The sequence below is a fragment of the Chiloscyllium plagiosum genome, unplaced genomic scaffold, assembly GCF_037043375.1.
Source record: "Chiloscyllium plagiosum isolate Xiang-an unplaced genomic scaffold, Cpla_swu_hap1 HiC_scaffold_53Y, whole genome shotgun sequence".
In the NCBI taxonomy this organism is placed as follows: domain Eukaryota; kingdom Metazoa; phylum Chordata; class Chondrichthyes; order Orectolobiformes; family Hemiscylliidae; genus Chiloscyllium; species Chiloscyllium plagiosum.
In genome coordinates, this window is record NW_028270192.1 from 10,889,257 (window position 1) to 10,901,618 (window position 12,362).

At 41.3% G+C, this 12,362-nt stretch overlaps 1 non-coding gene across 1 annotated transcript; it reads left to right on the plus strand.

Moving 5' to 3' along the window:
* Window positions 1–5,981: 5,981 nt before the first annotated feature.
* Window positions 5,982–6,054, plus strand: trnar-ucg (transfer RNA arginine (anticodon UCG)). The gene has a single exon. It is a non-coding gene; the product is annotated as a tRNA-Arg (tRNA).
* Window positions 6,055–12,362: the final 6,308 nt, after the last annotated feature.

Consider the following 12,362-nt stretch of genomic DNA (forward strand, 5'->3'; position numbering starts at 1 on the left):
GTTTATTGTTCCCTCTCTTTTCCAATCTATAGCCCTCTGCAAACTGTTTTGCTTCATACCCACCAATTACCTCCTCGACAATTTTTGTGTCATTTGCCAACTTATCTGCAGTACATTCACTTCCCTCATCTAAGTCGTTAAAATATTTTGTAAATATTTGTGTCCCCTGAAACTGATTTATGTGGTATCCACCAACTACAGATTGACATCCTGTAAAGTTAAATGTGTAATCAAACACTCTTACGATCGTGATTTCCACAATCTTCTCTCCGTGGCAACACGATACCTCCGAAACCACAGGCCGTTGTCTTGTTAAATAATCTTACATGTGGAACCTTATCAAATGTCTTCAGAAAACAAAAAAAAATCACTATTTCCTCCTTATTCTCAAAGAATTCTAATACATTTATCAAACGAGATTTCCCTTTTGTAAATCCATTCTCGGTCCTCTTGATCATGTCATGTACTTCTAAATGCTCGGGTGTTACGTGCTTTATTAAAGACGACGCAATTTTTCCAATAAATTATGTTAATTTGCCAATAATGGCCTCAGTCAGACTTTTTTGTGTCCATACATTTTTTGAGTAAAGATGTTACCTTGTCACTTTGCCAATCCAGTAATACTTTTCTGAAACCTAATGATTATTGGAAAGTTACAACTATTGCATCCAACACATTTTTTTTCTTATTTATTTTTCTATCTTGGATTGCACCTCATTCGTTCCACTGCATTTTGCGGTAAATACTCCTGCAAATTTCTCTGACGTTTTCTTTGTAGTGAAAGTCATTGTGTTGCATTGCTCGCCGTTTCTTTTGCCCTTCATTATTTCGTAATTATAGAATGTTCTTTGCCTGCGACTTTCACCGCAGTAGCAGACTATTTATTCATCTTTTCTGTCATTTCGTGGTTCCCAGTCACGAATTCCCAGCTTCATTCAATATGGGCCTATATTCACGTTGGCTTTTCTCTTCAGTTCTTTCTATTTAAGGATGCTCTTGCTGTCCACTTTAATATCAGCTGTAGTTTCGCTTTCGATGTTTACCTTCTCCCTCCTTATTAATCTTTACATAGAACATAGGACGTTACAGTGCAGTACAGGCTCTTGGGCCCTCGATGTTGCGCCGCCCTGTCATACTAATCTGAAGCCCATCCCACCTGCACTATTCCTTGTACGTCCATTTGCCTGTCCAATTTGCTGGCTTATTGATATTTCTGTAAACATTCCGAATGTCCTGCTCACCGAAAATATTTCCCACATTTTATGTTTTCCTTTTAATTCAATTTGCTGCTATTTCCAACTTTTCTCCGTAAACATAATACACTCGTCCCCTTCCTAGATTTTATCTTTCTCACTTGAATTATGTCATTAATGTGAGCGTTGAACTGATTTTCTGAATGGATTGCCATTGTTCTTCACAGGGTTTTGCTGCTAAACCCGTTTTCTGGTCCACTCCAGCAAGCTCTTCCCTCATCCGTTTACAATTTACACTTATATAAGCTGAGCACATTTGTTTTGGATGTCAGATCCTCCCGCTCCAAAATAATGCTCAAACTTTGCTGTTCCGAGGCAATCTTTCAATCTGTCACCATGCATAAAATCTGACTCATTGCACATTACCAGATTCAGTACATCAAGATTCCAGGTTGAACCACGACATACTGTTTCAGGAATCTATCTGAATTCTTCTTTGTGACTACCTTTGCTGATAGAGTCATAGGAATGTACAGCACAGAAACAGACACTTCGGTCCAACCCGCCCATGCCGATCAGATATCCCAACCCAATCTAGTCCTACCTGCCAGTACCTGACCCATCCCCCTCCAAACGCTTCCTATTCATATGCCTATCCAGATATCCTTTAAATATTGCAATTGTACCAGCCTCCACCACTTCCTCTGGCAGCTAATTCCAAACACGTACCACACTCTGCATGAAAAAAGTTTCCCCTTCGTTGTCCTTTATATCTTTCCCCTCTCACCATAAACTTATGCCTTCCAGTTCTGGACTCCCAACCCCAGAGAAAAGACTTTGTTTATTTAACCTATCTATACCCCTCATGATTTTGGAAACCTCGATAAGGTCACCCCTCAGCCTCCGATGCTCCAAGGGAAACTGCCCCAGCCTATTCAACCTCTCAAATCCTCCAACCCTGGCAGCATACTTGTAAATCTTTTCTAACCCCTTTCAAGTTTCACAGCATCATTCCGATGGAAAGGAGACCAGAATTGCACATAATATTCCAACAGTGGCCTAACCAATGCCCTGTACAGCCGCAACATGACCTCCCAACTCTTGCATTCAATACTCTGACCAATAAAGGAAAACATACCAAACGCCTTCTTCACTATCCTATCTACCTGCGACTCCATCTTCAAGGAGCAATGAACCAGCACTCCAAGTCTCCTTGTTCAGCAACACTCGCTAGGACCTTACTATGAAGTGTAAAAGTCTTTCTGTCTGTCTGTCAATTGATGTGAAGATTAATTTGCCTATGATTAATACACTGCCTTTCTTTCCATGCTTCATTATCTTCTGATCTCTGTCATGCTTTCTTCATGATTCCATGATTCTAACATATATTCCAGCAGAGATGTCTTTCCCATGGTATTTCTGACCTTCACCTACATGGATTCTATACCGACTAATGATAAAGCCTATGAGTCAGTAATACTTAAGCATGCCTGCTTTACGTCATGTCTTTCAAAAACATCTAATACCGCTTTGTGCAATGGTTGTGACGTGACTAAGAAAACCGGCAATTAAGTCTCAATTGGACCAGCAGTGTGTCACAACAGGCCTGAATATGTTGATCGGAGAAGCGACTATCAGTCCTCACTGCCATCTGCTGGAGAAGCACTGACATTACACTGATGGTGAAAACGTCAACAATACGCGTCTGATATCAATCTATTGAGAAAGCAAGTGCACGCTTATTCTAGCTCATCACCTTAAACTGGCAGCTGTAGGATTATGAAACAACTCATTGAAAGCGGATAAGACTAATTAGCATCAAATCAAGGTCAACATTTGAGCGAAATGTCTCCATTCCTTGTCGTGTAGGTATGTTCATCTCTTTTAAGGATACCAGCTCTGTCACATGCACACCCCCAAACTGCAGGAGTGATGTTGGGAATGGCAGTAAACAGGAAATTAGAGATGCATGTGATGCGGGTATTTTGGTGATCATGCATGATGTTAACTGCACATCGACTGGACTGATCAATGTAGTTACAATGGTGGAGAGGAGGAATTTCTGGATTGTATGTGGGATGGTTTCCTTGACCAATACGTGCGGAAACCAACTAGAAAGAAGGCCATCTTACACTGGATGCTGTGTAATGGGAAGTTAATCATTGCTAATCTAACTGGAGCAGATCCCTTGGGGACGAGCAACCAGGACACGCTAGAACTTTTTAATCAAAATGGGGAGTGAGATCGTTGATGCGGAGACTCGGTTGCTGAAACTTTAAATTTACATTTAAAGGGTAGGAGATTTACGGGGTATCTTATAGAAATGTAAACGACCATGAGAGGCATGCACTCAGTAGTTTCCCAGCGTTGGGTATGCCAGGACTGGAAGGAATCAGTCTAAGGTTAGGATGGTAATAATATAAGGGAACCTGAGGGCCAACTTTTATACACTAAGACTGTTAAGCATATGGAATGAGCTGCCAGTGGAAGTGGTTGAGGGAGAAACATTAACCATATTTAAAAGGTATTTGGACAAATACATGCGCAGGAATGGTTCAGATGAATAAAGGGTCAAGTGCAGGGAAATAAGATTATCGTGGTAGGATAATTTGTTTGGCATGGATCTGTTTGGGCCAAAGCCCTGTCTCTGTGATGTGCAACTCTAACCCTCTCGGACACAAATCAGATACCAGAAATGTTGGAGAATGCAAATTTTACTGAGTGGGAGAACTGAGGCTGATCAATATTAGTAAAGAAATGTTGCTTTGAAAATTGCGGGGATGGACGGTGGATCAACCCCCAGAGCCTGATAATCGACATCCAAGCGTACTTCACAAAGTGGTTCCAGCAGTAGAGAATGCATTCACTGTCAGGAATGTAAACATTCCTGCAGACTGGAGAGCAGCTGCTATCACTCGAATATTCAAAATTGGAGACATTGTCTTTGTTTTCTCTATAATCCTGTAATTTCCTGCAGTAGTTCGGAGTTCTACTGAGCCTCTCTTCGGAAGGAGTGTGTCCCCATGGTGCATCGTGCAATAAACTGATTAATGCTCTAGGTCTGCCTGCAGTGATTTTCTACAGCAGCGCGTGTGTTTAATTATGTAACTGCATATACATTTATGCGTCTATTGCCATGTAAGCACATCATATTGCCTTGAAACCACTTTGGTTGTCAGAGGTCACCAGCATGCTCTGGTCGTTGGAAGATGCTCAAGTGCATTTCAGGTAATGTGCTTTCATGCAATGTAGCTTTACTGCTTGACGAAGAGATGGTATATTAGCCTTCATTGTGAGAGGTTGAGTCCAGGAGCAGGGATGCATTGTCGCTTTGGTGAGGCCACACCTAGAATATTGTGTGCAGTTTTGGTCTCCTTTTCTGAGGAATGTGTTATGTATCCTGTCTAGTCCTGTTTATATTTTATAAGTCTCTATAAGACTCCCTCCTCATCCGTCTGAACACCGGAGGTAACATTCCTAACGCAGTTAATCTCTCCTCATACGCCAGCCCCACCATCCCCGGAAACAGCCTGGTAAACCTTCACTGCACTCCCTCAAGAGCAAGACCATATTATTCTTAATCATTCTTGAAGCGGATCCTTTGCCTTACTGTAGAAATCTCACCATGCAAAAAGTAAATTCACAAGTCATATGCAGCCATTCCGTACTCATGTTCAGACACATTTGTTTGATGATTTAGGGACTCTGCATTTGAGAGAATTTGTCATGTCACCTCCAAACCTCAGCATAGCAACTGGGGTACTCTGGTCCACATCTCAATTAAACCCAACATGTCTTTCACTCCTCCCTCTTCACCTTCCAGGATCGTATAATTCCTTGCAAGCACATCTGTGCCTCTCGGTTGTCCGGATTGAAATAAAGAGAATTGTTATGACAAGTTCTGCTGTTGGAATTGCTGAGGGAAACTCAGCAGGTGCGGCAGGACCTGAGGGAGGAAACGGAATTCTCATAAAGTTCTGTAGAAATTCTGAAACGGTGTCTCTGATTCTCTCTCCACAGATGCTGCCAGACCGGATGATCTTTTTCCTGCAGTTTCTGCTTTTGCTTTTAGCTGAATGTCTATTCCATTGACCAGAATGATACACCCAGACACACCTTGTACCGATATTTAAATCTTTCAAAAGCTTAGGTAATTGAATTCAAACAAATGCAGAACGATGCACTTCCCTCAGCTCCACAGACAGAGAAACTCAGAAAAGCAGAGGCGTTATATGGTTCTATAGGTATAGCTGAGTGATTGCACCGCTGACCGGGAGCTCCGGTTTCTCTTTGCGTTTTCGAATCCTGCTGCCTATGGCTGAAGGCAGCGCAAGAGGGAGTTTGTTTCGCATCTCTTTGTTTGGGATTCCAATCCCGGCGGGGAAACACTTCTTTCAGGTCAGAAGTGGTGTCAATCTCCAATACACTCACTGAACAGCTCGGATTCACACTTGCTTTGCCAACTTTGTTATATCTCGTGTTTTTCCAGATCCCTGGCCAGAGCTTTCTCGCTGAATTTGGTCAATGCCTCGACTGGAATAGACCATGATTCAATGTATGAAAGTACATTTCACTGGGGTGGAACCGAAACCCGCATACTGACTGTGAATAAAACAGTGGAAACTTCCAGCACAGGAGCAAGAGACCCTGAAGCAGACACGTGAGGGCAAATATCTTTCCTTTGTCAGTGAAAGGCACTGCTTCCCAAAGGGGAGCCATCAAAGTGAAGCATGAATGTGATAATCTCTGCTGATTGTTCAAAAGCTCTTGAGGGCGACCAAGCGCATTGGGCCAGTGGCGTAATGGATAACGCGTCTGACTTCGGATCAGAAGATTGTAGGTTCGAGTCCTACCTGGCTCGTTTGGCATTCTCTGGCTTGTGCACTCATTTTCATTTGCGCGTAGGTGCAGGGATTGGATTCGTACGTTTGCTGCGCAGATCCCTCACGGTCGAAGCTGTCACTGCTCTCACTTTCCTCCACAGCGCCGGGTTTTTAATGGGGCCAGAAAAATATGTGTTTGTGTGTTGTTTTTATGGCTAACGCAAATGACTGTGGATGTTGGGAATCTGAAACAATAACAGGAAATGCTGAGGAAACTCAGCAGGTGTGGGAGAAACTGTGGGAGAAAACGGAATTCTCGGAAAGTTCTGGCGAAATTCCGAACCCATGTCTCTGGTTCAATCTGTGCAGATGCTGCCAGACCTGCTGAATTTTTCCTGCTACTTATGATTTGGTTTTTATCTGAATGTATATTCCATCTATCAGGATGATACACTCACACACACAATGCATCGATATTTACACCTTTTGGAAGCTTAGGTCATTGAATTCAAACACATGCAATAATTTTTCACTATCCCTCAGCTCCACAGACAGAGCGACCCGGAAAGGCAACCACGTGACGTGGTACGATAGTCGTAGCTGAGTGATTACATCGATGTTGAAAATGTGTTGCTGGAAAAGCACAGCAGGTCAGGCAGCATCCAAGGAGCCACTGGCCCAATGCTATTTATGTGTCCCGCTTGCTATTTATGTGTCCCACTTGCGGTTTATGTTTCCCACTTGCTATTTATGTTTTCCACTTGCAATGTATGTGTCCCACTTGCTATTTATGTTTCCCACTTGCTATTATGTGTCCCACTTGCTATTTATGTGTCCCACTTGCTATTTAGGTGTCCCACTTGCTATTTATGTGTCCTGCTTGCTATTTATGTGTCCCACTTGCTATTTAGGTGTCCCACCTGCTATTTATGTGTCCTGCTTGCTATTTATGTGTCCCACTTGCTATTTATGTGTCCCACTTGCTATTTATGTGTCCCACTTGCTATTTATGTTTTCCACTTGCTATTTATGTGTCCCACTTGCTATTTATATTTCCCACTTGCTATTTATGTGTCCCGCTTGCTATTTATGTGTCCCACTTGCTATTTAGGTGTCCCACTTGCTATTTATGTGTCCCGCTTGCTATTTATGTGTCCCACTTGCTATTTATGTGTCCCACTTGCTATTTATGTTTTCCACTTGCTATTTATGTGTCCTGCTTGCTATTTATGTGTCCCACTTGCTATTTATGTGTCCTGCTTGCTATTTATGTGTCCCACTTGCTATTTATGTGTCCCACTTGCTATTTATGTTTCCCACTTGCTATTTATGTTTTCCACTTGCAATGTATGTGTCCCACTTGCTATTTATGTTTCCCACTTGCTATTATGTGTCCCACTTGCTATTTATGTGTCCCACTTGCTATTTAGGTGTCCCACTTGCTATTTATGTGTCCCGCTTGCTATTTATGTGTCCCACTTGCTATTTATGTGTCCCACTTGCTATTTATGTTTTCCACTTGCTATTTATGTGTCCCCCTTGCTATTTATGTGTCCCACTTGCTATTTATGTGTCCCACTTGCTATTTATGTTTTCCACTTGCTATTTATGTGTCCCACTTGCTATTTAGGTGTCCCACTTGCTATTTATGTGTCCCGCTTGCTATTTATGTGTCCCACTTGCTATTTATGTGTCCCACTTGCTATTTATGTGTCCCACTTGCTATTTATGTGTCCCACTTGCTATTTATGTTTTCCACTTGCTATTTATGTGTCCTGCTTGCTATTTATGTGTCCCACTTGCTATTTAGGTGTCCCACTTGCTATTTATGTGTCCCGCTTGCTATTTATGTGTCCCACTTGCTATTTATGTGTCCCACTTGCTATTTATGTTTTCCACTTGCTATTTATGTGTCCTGCTTGCTATTTATGTGTCCCACTTGCTATTTATGTGTCCTGCTTGCTATTTATGTGTCCCACTTGCTATTTATGTGTCCCACTTGCTATTTATGTTTCCCACTTGCTATTTATGTTTTCCACTTGCAATGTATGTGTCCCACTTGCTATTTATGTTTCCCACTTGCTATTATGTGTCCCACTTGCTATTTATGTGTCCCACTTGCTATTTAGGTGTCCCACTTGCTATTTATGTGTCCCGCTTGCTATTTATGTGTCCCACTTGCTATTTATGTTTCCCACTTGCTATTTATGTTTTCCACTTGCTATTTATGTGTCCCACTTGCTATTTATATTTCCCGCTTACTATTTAAGTGTCCCACTTGCTATTTATGTGTCCCACTTGCTATTCATTGTGTCCTGCTTGCTATTTATGTGTCCCACTTGCTATTTATGTATCTCACTTGCTATTTATGTATCGCGTTTTGCTATTTAGGTGTCCCACTTGCTATTTATGTCTCCCGTTTTGCTATTTATGTCCCCGCTTGCGATTTATGTGTCCCACTTGCTATTAATGTTTCCCACTTGCTATTTATGTTTTCCACTTGCTATTTATGTGTCCCACTTGCTATTTATGTTTCCCGCTTGCTATTTATGTGTCCCAATTGCTATTTATGTGTCCCACTTGCTATTTATGTGTCCCACTTGCTATTTATATTTCCCACTTGCTATTTATGTTTCCCACTTGCTATTTATGTTTTCCACTTGCTATTTATGTTTCCCACTTGCTATTTATGTTTCCCACTTGCTATTTATGTTTTCCACTTGCTATTTTTGTTTCCAACTTGATATTTATGTTTCCCACTTGCTTATTATGTTTCCCACTTGCTATTTATGTTTCCCACTTGCTATTTATGTGCCCCACTTGCTATTTATGTTTCCCACTTGCTATTTATGTTTCCCACTTGCTATTTATGTGTCCCACTTGCTATTTATGTTTCCCACTTGCTATTTATGTTTCCCACTTGCTATCTATGTTTCCTGCTTGCTATTTACGTGTCCCGCTTGCTATTTATGTGTTCCACTTGCTATTTATGTGTCCCGCTTGCTATTTATGTGTCCCACTTGCTATTTATGTGTCCCACTTGCTGTTTATGTGTCCCACTTGCTATTTATGTGTCCCACTTGCTATTTATGTTTCCCACTTGCTATTTATGTTTTCCACTTGCTATTTATGTGTCCCACTTGCTATTTATGTTTCCGGCTTACTATTTAAGTGTCCCACTTGCTATTTATGTGTCCCACTTGCTATTTATGTGTCCTGCTTGATATTTATGTGTCCCACTTGCTATTTATGTATCTCACTTGCTATTTATGGATCGCGTTTTGCTATTTAGGTGTCCCACTTGCTATTTATGTGTCCCGTTTTGATATTTATGTCCCCGCTTGCGATTTATGTGTCCCACTTGCTATTTATGTTTCCCACTTGCTATTTATGTTTTCCACTTGCTATTTATGTGTCCCACTTGCTATTTATGTTTCCCGCTTGCTATTTATGTGTCCCACTTGCTATTTATGTTTTCCACTTGCTATTTATGTGTCCCACTTGCTATTTATGTGTCCCGCTTGCTATTTATGTGTCCCACTTGCTATTTATGTTTCCCACATGTTATTTATGTTTTCCACTTGCTATTTATGTGTCCCACTTGCTATGTATGTGTCCTGCTTGCTATTTATGTGTCCCGCTTGCTATTTATGTGTCCCACTTGCTATTTATGTGTCCCACTTGCTATTTATGTGTCCCACTTGCTATTTATGTGTCCCGCTTGCTATTTATGTTTCCCACTTGCTATTTATGTTTTCCACTTGCAATGTATGTGTCCCACTTGCTATTTATGTTTCCCACTTGCTATTATGTGTCCCACTTGCTATTTATGTGTCCCACTTGCTATTTAGGTGTCCCACTTGCTTTTTATGTGTCCCGCTTGCTATTTATGTGTCCCACTTGCTATCTATGTGTCCTGCTTGCAATTTATGTGTCCCACTTGCTATTTATGTGTCCCGCTTGCTATTTATGTTTCCCACTTGCTATTTATGTGTCCCACTTGCTATTTATGTGTCCCACTTGCTATTTATGTGTCCCACTTGCTATTTATGTGTCCTGCTTGCTATTTATGTGTCCCACTTGCTATTTAGGTGTCCCACCTGCTATTTATGTGTCCTGCTTGCTATTTATGTGTCCCACTTGCTATTTATGTGTCCCACTTGCTATTTATGTGTCCCACTTGCTATTTATGTTTTCCACTTGCTATTTATGTGTCCCACTTGCTATTTATATTTCCCACTTGCTATTTATGTGTCCCGCTTGCTATTTATGTGTCCCACTTGCTATTTAGGTGTCCCACTTGCTATTTATGTGTCCCGCTTGCTATTTATGTGTCCCACTTGCTATTTATGTGTCCCACTTGCTATTTATGTTTTCCACTTGCTATTTATGTGTCCTGCTTGCTATTTATGTGTCCCACTTGCTATTTATGTGTCCTGCTTGCTATTTATGTGTCCCACTTGCTATTTATGTGTCCCACTTGCTATTTATGCTTCCCACTTGCTATTTATGTTTTCCACTTGCAATGTATGTGTCCCACTTGCTATTTATGTTTCCCACTTGCTATTATGTGTCCCACTTGCTATTTATGTGTCCCACTTGCTATTTATATTTCCCACTTGCTATTTATGTGTCCCGCTTGCTATTTATGTGTCCCACTTGCTATTTATGTGTCCCACTTGCTATTTATGTTTTCCACTTGCTATTTATGTGTCCCCCTTGCTATTTATGTGTCCCACTTGCTATTTATGTGTCCCACTTGCTATTTATGTTTTCCACTTGCTATTTATGTGTCCCACTTGCTATTTAGGTGTCCCACTTGCTATTTATGTGTCCCGCTTGCTATTTATGTGTCCCACTTGCTATTTATGTGTCCCACTTGCTATTTATGTGTCCCACTTGCTATTTATGTTTTCCACTTGCTATTTATGTGTCCTGCTTGCTATTTATGTGTCCCACTTGCTATTTAGGTGTCCCACTTGCTATTTATGTGTCCCGCTTGCTATTTATGTGTCCCACTTGCTATTTATGTGTCCCACTTGCTATTTATGTTTTCCACTTGCTATTTATGTGTCCTGCTTGCTATTTATGTGTCCCACTTGCTATTTATGTGTCCTGCTTGCTATTTATGTGTCCCACTTGCTATTTATGTGTCCCACTTGCTATTTATGTTTCCCACTTGCTATTTATGTTTTCCACTTGCAATGTATGTGTCCCACTTGCTATTTATGTTTCCCACTTGCTATTATGTGTCCCACTTGCTATTTATGTGTCCCACTTGCTATTTAGGTGTCCCACTTGCTATTTATGTGTCCCGCTTGCTATTTATGTGTCCCACTTGCTATTTATGTGTCCCACTTGCTATTTATGTGTCCCGCTTGCTATTTATGTGTCCCACTTGCTATTTATGTGTCCCACTTGCTATGTATGTGTCCTGCTTGCTATTTATGTGTCCCACTTGCTATTTAGGTGTCCCACTTGCTATTTATGTGTCCCGCTTGCTATTTATGTGTCCCACTTGCTATTTATGTGTCCCACTTGCTATTTATGTTTTCCACTTGCTATTTATGTGTCCTGCTTGCTATTTATGTGTCCCACTTGCTATTTATGTGTCCCACTTGCTATTTATGTGTCCCACTTGCTATTTATGTTTCCCACTTTCTATTTATGTTTCCCGCTTGCTATTTATGTGTCCCACTTGCTACATCCTACATTTGAAAATGGAAAAGATGGAAACATTTATAGGCTGAATAGCCTGTCACTATCTTCCCGGGTGCGTCAGAGGCTGGGAGCTGATCTTATAGAGGTTTTTCAATCATGAGGGGCATGAATAGGGTAAATACACAAGTTCCTTCCGCTCAGGTGGGGCAGTGCAGAAATAAAGGGTATAGATCTGGTGTGTGAGGGTGAAAATTCGAAAGGCAGTGAGGGGCAACGGCTTCACGCCGAGGGTGGTGAGTGGCTGGAATATGTTGCCAGATGAGTTGTTAGGCGGCTGGTACAATTCCAGTACTTTTAAGGAATCTGGACGTGTATTTGAATAGCAAGGGTTTAGAGAGACATGGGTCAAGTGCTTGCAATCGCGGCAGGATCGGTTTAGGAGATCTGTTGGACATGGACGAGTTGGACTGAAGTCTGTGCTTTCCTTGCTGTCCATATCTAATGGCTCTATGATATTGCTGAGCACTTTGCTAACAGGGTGAGAGGGTTATATGATAACTCCAATGTTGATGCATGAGAGTTGAGCCAGCGAATTCATTCCCCTGGACGTCGTGTGAAAAGTATTGATAGAGATCCAGCAAAATAAAATGAACACATCTTTGATTTGATTTGAAACCTGAACTCT